A 12,260-nucleotide genomic window follows, 5' to 3' on the forward strand; every position below is an offset into this window, starting at 1 on the left:
GCCTTTGCCATATTTCACTGCAGTTCTTGTAGAAATCTTATTCTGTAGAAGAATATTAAATCAAATATTTCAACAGAGAAACAGGTCTTAGGTGGTGACGTATAAAAAGGGGTGAAGAAAAAATAGCTAAATTTTCTATTGGTTAGATTGCAAGGGGAAAACACTGAAAGAAAAGAAAGGGAGGGCCGCATCAGTTGTCAGGAGGTAGACACAGAAGAATACTTCAATAGGGAACAAAAGAACAAAGAATGTGGTTTAAAAAGCAAGATAGGAAATGTTTGGAAAATGAGTTTTAGAAATAGAGTACAAATAATTTCAGTGTAAATTAAGAGTAACCATTAAAAAACAAAACAAAACAAAAAAAAAAAAAAACAACAACAAAAAACCTCTAGATTTTAGTAGATGTATTATCTCTACGTAAGTTGTTGTACTGTCTAATTATTTGTATACTGTGTCGTCCTTCCCCCCATCTCCAGGAAATATCAGCTTTGTAAAACATTAAATCTGAGATTACAAGGCACATATGTTGAAAGTGATACATCATAAAAAAAATAAAAATTAAAAAGATCACCAACTTGGAGGATAGAATTAACCTAGAAACAAGCTAAGTCAAGTATAGCTACTATAAGCAGGGCCATACAAAATCCTTCAGTAGTAAAATAATGTTTTGACTTACTATCATACCTACAATGCACAGTAGTTTGATACTTTTTGAGCAAAATCCAGTGTGATGTCTGTCACAGAACATCATGGGAACAAGGAAACAATAAGTATTTGGCAAATGTTCTTGGAAGTTTCTCACACATGACTTGGAGAAATATTCTTTTGGGTGCAAAGAATTGCAGAATGGCTGCTGTATTTTGTCTGCTTTTCCCAGAAATTTTGACTATGCTTAGCTTTGACTCTGTTCTTTTTTTTTTTTTAAGCAAGAAGCAAGAGAAATTCTTCATGCTGTGAGATCAAAGAAGTGCCTAACAATTACAGTTTATCCTTTAATTAGAGTAAGCTGTCCAACAGAGTTTTTATTTGACCACAGCCATGTGTAGCAAGGACAAGCTACAGTTCCTAATACAGAAGTAACTCTGAGTAATACATAAGTTCATTTCTACTTATTAAACATGTTGCTTGACTTCACTGCTTAAAATCTTTTTTTTTTTTTTTTTTTCTTTTCTGGTGTACTAGCTTCTGTCTGTAATTACCAGAAAATTACAATAAATATATGAATGTAAAGTATAAAGAATCCTTTGAATGGCCTTTAAATGTACCATATAGTTTCAATGGCATTTCCCATTTTGCCATTTATTTTCTTTTGCAAATACATATTTTTTTTCTGGAAAATAATATTAACATGTCTTATACCCCATTCATAACACCAACCTACAGATTCTTTATTGGTAAATACTAGAAGGTTAATACGTTGATCAGTAAATACCTTCAATAAGGCATTTGAGTTTGGGCCAGATTTTTTTTTCTTTTTTTTCTTTTTTTTTTTTTTTGAGATCTTTGTTGCCATTGAAATCAGTACTGACAGGTTGATTCAACTGGAAGCAGCCTTTTGATTATTTAGGAAAATGTACTGAGAACAAGGCAGATGCAAAAGAAAGTTTACAAGTTACATAATTGTCCAGGTACCTCACAAAATAGACATGGCAGAGCTTATATAACCCAGAAGACTTTATTTTGTTCGCAGATGGTTGCACTGTTATTTGAAATACATTCATTTGTGACCCAATATTTCCCTCTTTCTACTGATTTGTGGAGAGTCCCCTTTTTCTGTTGTTAGCATCTGAAAGCGATGTTTGAGAATACTTTTTGTAACTGCTATGTTTTGCTAAGGCAGAAGTGAGTTTCTTTTCAGGTAAAATAGGCCCTAAAACTGGAATATGTTTATCAGAAGGTCCCCAAAGAAAATGTACTATGTATACGTGTATATATACATGTGTATATATATATATATACATATATATATATGTATTATCACATCTAAAAGCTACAGTTTCCAGGCATAATCTTGCAGTTCAGTATACGTCACTGAAGTGAGAACTTTATGCACTACATGTTTTAAAGGAATGAATCCATTCATTGCACGATATGCAATGTAGGTAGTGATTCAGTTAGTAAAGAGCTGAGTGTTTTCTCAGGCCATGTGTAACATATCTGAGCTGTGATGTAAACAGATATAAATGAGTAAATGCTGTTACTTTCTGACTTTACAGAATAACAGGAAGAAAATCACTAAACATTTAAAACAGGAAAAAAAAAAAAAAAAAAAAAAAAAAAAGTTTATTGTATGAGAATGGATAGGAATTAAATATAGAACATAATATAAAATAGATGTTTCAGAATGACATCTCACCAGGCAAATTATGCCACTGAATGGGTCTCAGCTTTCCTTTTAGCTAAAACTGAGTTAATAGAAATTTTATTGATCTAGCTGTGAGTTGGAAACCAGTCAAAACAATATGACCATATTTAAAGGAAACAAGATGCAATTTTGAAGTAATCCAAGAAAGGTGGCTCTGTATTGAAGACAAGATATTTCTTTTATCTGGCCTTATCTTCTGCTGTGCTACTTCAGTGAGCAAAAGCAGTGTCCAGACTGAAGCTTAAGAAATACTGTCTACCATACATATTTGCTCTGTGACAAGCAACATCCCAGCAAAGGAAATGTTTTTGGAAATATTTTAAAGAGCTTAAACTGGTTTTCTTCCTCAAGCTTTTTGTGAAGTCTCAGAAGACTTGTGAAATACTAAGAAAAATTACATTTACTTCAGTTGCTTTACTTCTTTCCTCTGATGTTCTGGTGGTCCGGTACATATAGAAAAATATGCATTTAGCCTGGATTATAAGAAACAGCAATTATCCTGGATTTTGAGCTATCTCTCCATAGAAAACCATCCTTAGAACTCTTGCTGTGATGAGAGGTTTTAACAATAGGTCTGGACTTAATATAATGTAACAGAGGATGCTGGACTGTGAAATATGGTAAACACTCTGAGAGTTTAAAATATTTAAATAATACTAGTGTTGAATGGCTCATATGGGTAAACCATGACCTTATAATAACTGCTTAGTGAAATGAGTAAAGCTATTTACAAATTAAATGAATATAGGAGATATACTTGTCCTGCTTTCTACATAGGGTAAATAAAAATACCTATTTTCAAGCTGAAAGTGGCTCCAAAAATATGAAAGTGAAGTAAATTAGTCAACATGGATTTACCAGGGTCATTTTGACCAATTTGATAAACTTGTGTGATGAAATGACTGGTTTAGTAGGTAAGGGGAAAGTGGTGGATATTGTCTACCTGTCTACTGAAAGACTTCAGTAAGTCTTTCATTATTTTCTTCTGTAAGATCCTTACAGAAAAGCTGTTGAAGGCTGGGTGCACAGACAAAGAAGGTAGATTGACAACTGTCTGAATGACAGCGCCATGGTGTAGTGATCAGTGGCTTGAAATCCATTTGGAGGCCAGTAACTGCTGCTGTACTCCAGGGGACAATACTGGGTCCAGGTCTGTTTCACATCTTCAATAATGTTCTGAATGATGGGGCAGAGTGTACCATCACTAAGTCTGCTGATGACACAAAACTGGGACGGAGAATTGTCTGATTCACCATAGTGTTGTAATGCTGTCCAGAGGAAACTGGACAGGCTGTAGGAATGTGCTGACAGGAACCTCTGCAGTTCAGCAAGGGGAAGCACAGTCCCACAACTGAGTAGGAACAACCCAAGACACCAGTACACACTGGGAAACAGCTTTGCAGAAAAAGTCCTTGTGGACACCATGATGAAGATGAGTCAGCACTGTGACATTGCAGCAAAGGCCAGCAATATCCTAGGCTGCATTAAGAGGAGTGCTACCAGGATGCTGAGGGAAGTGATCTTTCCCTTTTATTCAGTGCTGGTGAGGCCACAGCTGGAGTTCTGTATTCAGATCTGTGACCCCTGGTACAAGAGAGACGTGGATACACTGGACAGAATCCAAAGTTGGGCCACAGGGATGATAAAGAGGCTACAGCATCTCTCCTATGAGAAAAAGCTGAAGTAGCTGGGACTGTTCAGCCTGGAGAAGAGGCTCAGGGGGATCTCACCAGTGCCAACAAATACTGAGGGGAAGGTGCAAAGAGAACACAGTCAGGCTCTTGCCAGTGGTGCCCACTGACAGGACAAGATACAATGGGTACAAACTGAAGCAGTAGTAAGAACAGGCAATAATTCTCCATTGCGGAGACTTAAGATGTAAAACTATACTGTTTGTTGTAAAGGAGCTTTGTAGTGTCAACATTTTCCTCAGGCAGTTTGAACTACACTATTGCTTACACAGGGGTTCACCAGACTGCCATCTTTTCCTCCCCTGTCCATGGTGTTTTTCTCTGAGTTAGCCAGTTTTTGTGAGCATTCCAGGGTAGCACTGTAAAGAGCACTGTGCTTATGCTTTTTCAGAAGCTACAGAATTAATTAAAATTTGTAATAAATTAATTTTAATTTAACTTGAGCACCCTTTCAACACAAAGCTCTTTAATTAGAGTTTTATTTAAAAGGATTCTTCTTTATTTATTTCCATCATTTTCCACAGGGATCCTGATGAGATTATTTTAAAGAATATATCATCTTCTTGCAGTACTTTTAATAGAGCTTTTAAAAGAATGATAGGAAAGATTCTTTTCTGAGGAATAATATCATAGCACCTCTGTCTTGAGTCTACCTTGCTTATTTTACATTAAAAACATCTGCTGTGTTTCAGTCAAGTTAGTCTTTTATCAGCATCTGCAATAACAGGCTTAGATGTAGGGCATATTGCATGCTGCTATTATTAGGACTTTCAATGGATTCTGACATACATAGTCATAATACATTTTCTTTGATCATCTTCAGCATTTTGGAAGCCACCCTAGTGTGTCACTGCTTGTTTTTGTTTTTGCTTTTTTTATCTTTCCTCTAGCAATTTTTGTTTCCTCAGCTGAGGTAAATTGCTCTACATAAATTATAAATTCATCATGGGAGCTGGGAAAAATTTGGAATTTGCATTCCACAAAAGCTTCAATACTTTAACATTTTGGAGAGTCTATAGTCTCCAAAGTAGCAGGAAAAACAGGCAAGTCTCAGGAGGGAAAGAGGGTCAAAAGTCTGATTTAAAATTCATGTGAAATATAGAAAAATTGAAGCAGACATGGTTTCTGAAACTGACACATCCTAACTTTCTGGGACCAAATTAAAATAGGATTTTGTTTCTTCCAGGTGTCAACTTTGGTACAACTGAAGTATATACATATATCCAGTGTAACCTCAAATGGCTGAAGAACTAGTCAGGAAGTGAGGAGAATGGCCTACTGTGAATCACAGAGCACATATTCTTTATAATGTCAAATGCTCTTGGGCAATTAGAATTCAGAACTTTTTCTTTCAGCTGTACTAAAAACCCTGGAGTTGTTTTTGAAGACTGGGATCTCAATCCAAGATCTCAATCTCTCATATTTTCTTAAATCTGTTTTGTTTAGCTCAGGAAGATTTTGTTGTTGTTTTGTTTTGTTTTGTTGTCATTTTTTGTTGATGGTGTTTTGGTTTTGGTGGTTTTGCTGCTGTTCTTGTTTTTTAAGACAAAATATGCGTATGGTTTGCTAGGAGAACTTGCTTGCAATCGACAGGAATTTTTTGAGATTTCCTGCCCTCATTGCAGAAAGTTGTAACAATTCCTTGCCTTGGAAAGTGGTGAATCTCCTTCCATTATAATTCCTATTGTTCTCAGCAAGAAAAAAATGCTTCTTTGTACTTTCTTATTGTTCAGTGAGTCTGTGTTATTTCTTTAAAATTGTGTCTTTACTGTGAGATCCTGATAGAATCTATGCAATTTGCATTTGCTTTTTGTCTAGACAGATGTATATGCCAAAATGATTTTATTCTTTCTGCAATGTTTTTTTTTAGTATTTGACCGCTCACAGTGTTCCAATAAATGCCTAGTGATATCTGACACCATTGTTTTCATTATGTATTTCTTAAATATAACATAGTCAGATTACATTTTCAGAATATTTGGTAATTTGTTTATGACAGTAAATATCTGCTGACTTCAACACTTCAAGAACTATCTGCATGCACAGGGGGATTTCTGTCTGGCAACTCTGAGCTATTGTTTCTCCAACAATTGTGAAGTGTGAAATCCCTTTGTGAAGCAGGGTGCATAAACAAGGAGGAAATTCTGTTCTGGAAGTCCAAATGATTTGTACAGAGTTTTATTATGAAGTTCAATACTAGCACTGCACTGCCATCTGCTGAAAAGTGGTGATGACCCACTGGTATGTGACCAGAGTTTTCCAAATGCCCCTTTCTATCCTGAATCACAAATTCTGACTTCCCATATACTTTTCTGCCTGTATACATTTATTGCTACCATTTTGTATTTTCTTTTCTTTTCCTTTCTTTTCCTTTCTTTTCCTTTCTTTTCTTTTCTTTTCTTTTCTTTTCTTTTCTTTTCTTTTCTTTTCTTTTCTTTTCTTTTCTTTTCTTTTCTTTTCTTTTCTTTTCTTTTCTTTTCTTTTCTTTTCTTTTCTTTTTTTTCTTTTCTTTTCCTTTCCTTTCTTTTCCTTTCTTTTCTTTTCCTTTCTTTTCTTTTCTTTTCTTTTCTTTTCTTTTCTTTTCTTTTCTTTTCTTTTCTTTTCTTTTCTTTTCTTTTCTTTTCTTTTCTTTTCTTTTCTTTTCTTTTCTTTTCTTTTCTTTTCTTTTCTTTTTATACTGAATTTCATTAGGGTTCTCAATCACAAAAACACTTCTGTAGTAGTGTTATCTCTTCAGTGGCCTTTATGTAGCAAAAACCATGTAATAAGAAGTAAAGTTTAGACAGACTAACAGTATTTTTTATTAATCAGCTGGAAAAGTTATTTGATGTTGTTGTTGGTTGTTTTGTTTTGTTTGTTTGTTTGTAATTTCATTTTGATCTGAGATTCCAAATGTAGATTTAGAAGAAAAAGGACATTGTAAATGAAGAAGTGGTCTCTGGTGTTCAGGATGCTTGGGTTTGTTGTCTATACCACTAGTGTGTTTTCTGTCATGGATTGGTTTGTTTGATTTATTTTTGCTTTTACTTTATGGGTTTTCTTTGCTTGTTTGGTTTTGTCAAGCTTAGATTAAAGTACTATTCTACGTCAAATAAGTACTCTGTGTCCAGGTTTTCCATTTTCCATAACCGTTGAGCTCAGGTCTATCTACCCTAAAAGGAGAGCAAGGAGTGCAACATCATGAATGGTAAAGCAAGTACAAGTGTGGGCACTGCCCTTCTGACAGAACAGAGGCTATTCCTTTTGAATTGCCCCTTTGTTAGAAAGGTGACAATAACATCCTAGGAGATGATGGGTGGCACAACTCTAAAAATGCCCAGGGCAGATTTTTGGTGGATTTCCAAAACCTGAAGGTAATGATAGCTTCCGTCGTGTGGTATCAACTCTGGAATTCATTTACTTGGATACATCTTAGAAAGTTCATTTAGCAAGGGGTTTGCTAAACATTGTTCTCACTCATCATGGTATCTGTCATGATATTTCTTTCAACAAGTTATTTTTTTTTCATTATCAGTAGCTAGAAAAGTGTTGAAAGTAGGCTTTATGTTAGTAAACAATGTTGCTAATGGCTGCAAAGAAAAAGAGTGGAAAGATATGCTTATAACCAAATGCTGGATGATATATTTAAACCCTAATGAAGGAAAGGAATGTCTTACAAATTTGAAACAGTGCATTTGCTTCTTATTATTTGACACAATAATTGGTTAGTTATAATGATTTGTTTTTGTATCTATCACTTTAGATGAATATATAGGTAAGAAAAATAGTTCTGAATGTTATGGTCAAAGAAGAACATAAGGATAGAAGTTTCACTTTACTGGGAAAAATGGCTATACAGGTCTACAATAACAAAAATTAAACCAAGAGATTTTCCAGACTTATATATCAGTGAACTTCTATGATTAATTTTTATAGTGTCAAAGTAGAGGATGTGTCATTGTAAGAGCATTCGTATTGAAAACAATACAGTATGCGGCAGTTCAGGTCTCCAGATGCAGGGAGTTCCTGAGCCTGTTGCTGCTCTCTGAGGGCAGCAGAGACACCGTGTGTGTGAGGTGCAAGCAGGTGGATGACCTGGTCAGCCTGGTGGCAGAACTCAGGGAGGAGGTGGAAAGGTTGAGGGTCATCAGGGAGTGTGAGCGGGAGATAAACTTGTGGAGAGACTCCCTGCACGGCCTGAAGGACAGGTATTGGGGTGACACCCCAAATGGGGGTAGACCCCCTGCCCTGTCACAGTCAGGCAGAGAGAGGGGACCTGGAAGTTGAGGAGGAATAGAGACAGGTCCCTGCACAACCTCACAAGCAATGCCCCCCCTACCAGCCCCATCTTCCCAGTGGAACATAACAGATTTGAGGCCCTGGAGCTTGAGAGACCGGTGGGTGAGGTTGAGGTAGAAAGTGTACCCAGGAGAATGCCTAGGGTGAGGAAGTTGACTTCACTCCTCAAGACTGCCTCCACCAAGAAAGATAGAAGGGTAATCATTGTAGGCGACTGCCTTCTCAGGGGAACAGAGGACCCTATTTGTCAGCCTGACCCTACCCGTTGGGAAGTCTGCTGCCTACCTGGGGCCAGGGTCAGGGACATTGCCAGAAAGCTTCCCAACCTGGTTTGCCCCTCTGATTACTATCCTCTTTTGATAGTCCAGACTGGCAGTGATAATATTGAGGAGAGAAGCCTGAAGGCTATCATATGGGACTTTAGGGGACTGGGATGGGTAGTGGATGGAGCAGGAGTAGGTGGTGTTTTCGTCCATCCATACAGCGGCAGGGAGGAGTACAGAGAGTACACGAAAGCCCACCCGATAAACACGTGGCTCAGAGGCTGGTGCCAACACAGAAATTTTGTTGGTTTTGACCATGGGGCACTTTACTCGACACCTGGCTTGATGGCTGCAGATGGGTCCAACCTATCCCTAATAGGAAATGTATCCTAGCCCAGGAGCTGGCAGGACTCATTGAGGGGGCTTTAAAATAGGTAAGAAGGGGGACAGAGTTGAAATAAGGCTTGTTAGAGGTGTGCCAGGGGGAATGGAGCAGATTATCTTGAATGTCATCACACGGCACTTCCAGGGCAACCAGGTGGTCACTTGTGGAGAGACTCCCTGTGGGGCCTGAAGGACAGGTACCAGGGTGAGACAACCCAAATAGGGGTGGACCCCCTGCGCTGTTGCTGTCGGGCAGAGGCAGGGAACCTAGGAGTTGAGGAGGAATAGAGATAGGTCCCAGTCGACCGGTGGCTAGCAAATGTGATGCCCATCTACAAGAAGGGCCGGAGGGTAGACCTGGGGAACTATAGGCCTGTTAGTTTGACCTCAGTGCCAGGGAAACTCATGGAACAGATTATCTTGAGTGTCATCACGCAGCACTTCCAGGGCAACCAGGTGGTCAGGCCCAGTCAGCATGGGTTTATGAAAAGCAAGTCCTGCTTGATGAACCTGATCTCCTTCTATGACAAAGTGACGCACTTGGTGGATGAGGGAAAGGCTGTGGATGTGGTCTACCTTGACTTCAGTAAGGCTTTTGACACCGTTTCCCACAGCATTCTCCTCAAGAAACTGTCTTCTTGTGGCTTGGACTGGCATGCGCTTCGTTGGGTTAAAAACTGGCTGGGTAGCTGGGCCCAAAGAGTTGTGGTGAATGGAGTCAAATCCAGTTGGAAGCCGGTCACTAGTGGCATTCCCAGGGTCCGGTACTAGGGCCAGTCCTCTTTAATATCTTTATTGATGATCTGGATGAGGGGATTGAGTGCACCCTCAGTAAGCTCGCAGATGACACCAAGTTAGGTGTGTGTGTCGATCTGCTCAAGGATAGGAAGGCTCTGCAGGAGGATCTGCATAGGCTGGACTGATGGGCTGAGGCCAGCTGTATGAAGTTCAACAAGGCCAAGTGCCGGGTCCTGCACCTGGGGTGCTGTAACCCCAAGCAGCACTACAGGCTGGGAGAGGAGTGGTTGGAAAACTGCAAGGAGGAGAAGGACCTGGGAGTATTGCTCAAGTACTGGGTTCAGTTTTGGGCCCCTCGCTACAAGGACATGAAGGTGCTCATAAGAGTGTCCAGAGAAGTGCAATGAACTTGGTGAGGGATCTAAAGAACGATTCATCAGCCTGGAGATGAGGAGGCTTAGGGGTGACCTTATCGCTCTCTGCAGGTACATTAAAGCAGTCTATAGTGAGGGGGGGGTTGGTCTATTCTCCCACATGCCTGGTGACAGGACAAGGGGGAACAGGCTAAAGTTGAGCCCAGGGCATTTTAGGTTGGATATTAGGAAGAACTTCTTTACTGAAAGGGTTGTGAGGCATTGGAAATGGCTTCCCAGGGAAGTGGTGGAGTCATCATCCCTGGAGGTCTTTAAAAGATGTTTAGATGTTGAACTTAGTGATATGGTTTAGTGGAGGACTTGTTAGTGTTAGGTCAGAGGTTGGACTCGATGATCTTGAGGTCTCTTCCAACCTAGACAATTCTGTGATCCTGTGATTCTGTGAAGACAGGGGTCTTCTGGAAAGAATCCAGCAGAGGACAAAAAAAATGATACAGGGCCTGGAGCATCTTCCCTATGAGGGGGAGTATCTTAAGCGTGGGAGACAAAGGGATCTGGCCAACTTCTTCTCAGTGGTTTGTGGGGATGGGACAAGGGGAAATGGCCAAAAAATGGATCACAGGAAATTCTGCACCAACATGTGAAAGAACTTCTTCACTGTGAGGGTGACAGAGCACTGGAACAAGCTGTGCTGGGAGGTTGTGGAGTCTCCTTCTCTGGAGATATTTAAGGCCCATCTGGATGCTTACCTGGGCAATCTGCTCTAGAGAACCTGCTTTGACAGGGGGGTTGGACCCCATGATCTCTTGAGGTCTCTTCCAACCCTTACAATTCTGTGATTCTGTGAAAAAGTGAGTCATCATATGAAGAGCAATTAGTGTTATTTTACATTAGGCAATTGAGGCACGAGTCAGCTGACTAAAACTAAGACACTTTATGCCCTTTGGCACATAAGGACATGGACATAAGTTTCTGACCATTAAAGGAAAATATTGAATATATCCTGTACCCGTCCTTGTAAGAAAGAAGACTAAAGAGAACACTGAATTGGCGTTTATGGTTAACTGAAATTTTGCAGGATCCAATTTTCAGTGACAATCTGCTGTAGCATGAATTTTTAAAAACACCTGAGTCCTACTAATCAGGAGACAGTAACTAACAGGTGAAAAAACAGATTGCTTCTGACTGAGATCACTGATGCTTAAAGAATCAGTGAGCCAAGTACAGTGCCTATTCCTTTGACCCACACTAGACTCTACTTGATGCTAGCATATCATATGGGATCCATCCATTCAATTCTTGCCATTTCAAGGCAGGTTTTCCTCCCTCACAGGAGCTGTTGTGGGCAATTCAAGGTCTAAGAAGAGTCTTCTGTATGAGCAAGTGAGGTAGCATTCAAGAATTTAAAATAAATAAATAAATAATAATAATAATAAAATTACAGAAAAGCCATACCTATTAGTGAATATTTCTTGTATTTAATGTGGACATATTCCACAATATATATCTCATAATGTGGGACTCTGGAGTGTCTGGAGTATTTATACGAAAGACTTGCAACTACCAGTGGGATTCCCATTTTATATTGACCTCTTGCTTTTCAGAGCTCTAATAAAACAACAAATGAAAAAGAGTATGTTAGCAATGTTTATGCGTGCCCAGGGCATAAATGTTAAAGAAGCATAAGGATCACATTAGAAGTCACATAAATTGACTGTAACCCCAGGACTCTGACTAACTTAAGATCTTTGGAGTAAGAAAGCTGAGCTAATATCCACAGCCAAGCCACAGGTTAAATGAGAGCTAGTTAGCATTAAACTGTGTGACTGTTAAGGTGGTGAATGTCTGTAACAACAAACAGTTGTTTGTCAGATATACAGGGGCTGCCAAGATGAAAGCAAGGTGCAATCAAAAGAAATTTAGGGACCCAAGGTAAATCCAAGAGAGAGTTAGGGGACAGGTTTGTGGTTCATAACAGGTGTTGGCTGTTAGCCAAGAAATCAAATTACAAGATATTTTTAATTAGAGCATCAGTGAGGATAGATTGAAATGCAGTTCTGATATTTGTTTTGGTGCTGTAAGTACAATATTGTTTTTCCACTGTCTATCTTCTCCTGTTTGCACTTTTGCTTACACATTGTCTATGCTCTTTAGACTCTGAGCTCTG

General features: G+C 39.0%; 1 protein-coding gene across 4 annotated transcripts in view; it reads left to right on the top strand.

The window, feature by feature from the left end:
- Nucleotides 1-12,260, top strand: part of TRPM3 (transient receptor potential cation channel subfamily M member 3) — a 424,148-nt gene that overhangs the window by 226,993 nt on the left and 184,895 nt on the right. The gene's annotated exons all lie outside the window — the stretch shown is intronic.

This window comes from Anas platyrhynchos, chromosome Z (genome assembly GCF_047663525.1).
Source record: "Anas platyrhynchos isolate ZD024472 breed Pekin duck chromosome Z, IASCAAS_PekinDuck_T2T, whole genome shotgun sequence".
NCBI lineage: Eukaryota > Metazoa > Chordata > Aves > Anseriformes > Anatidae > Anas > Anas platyrhynchos.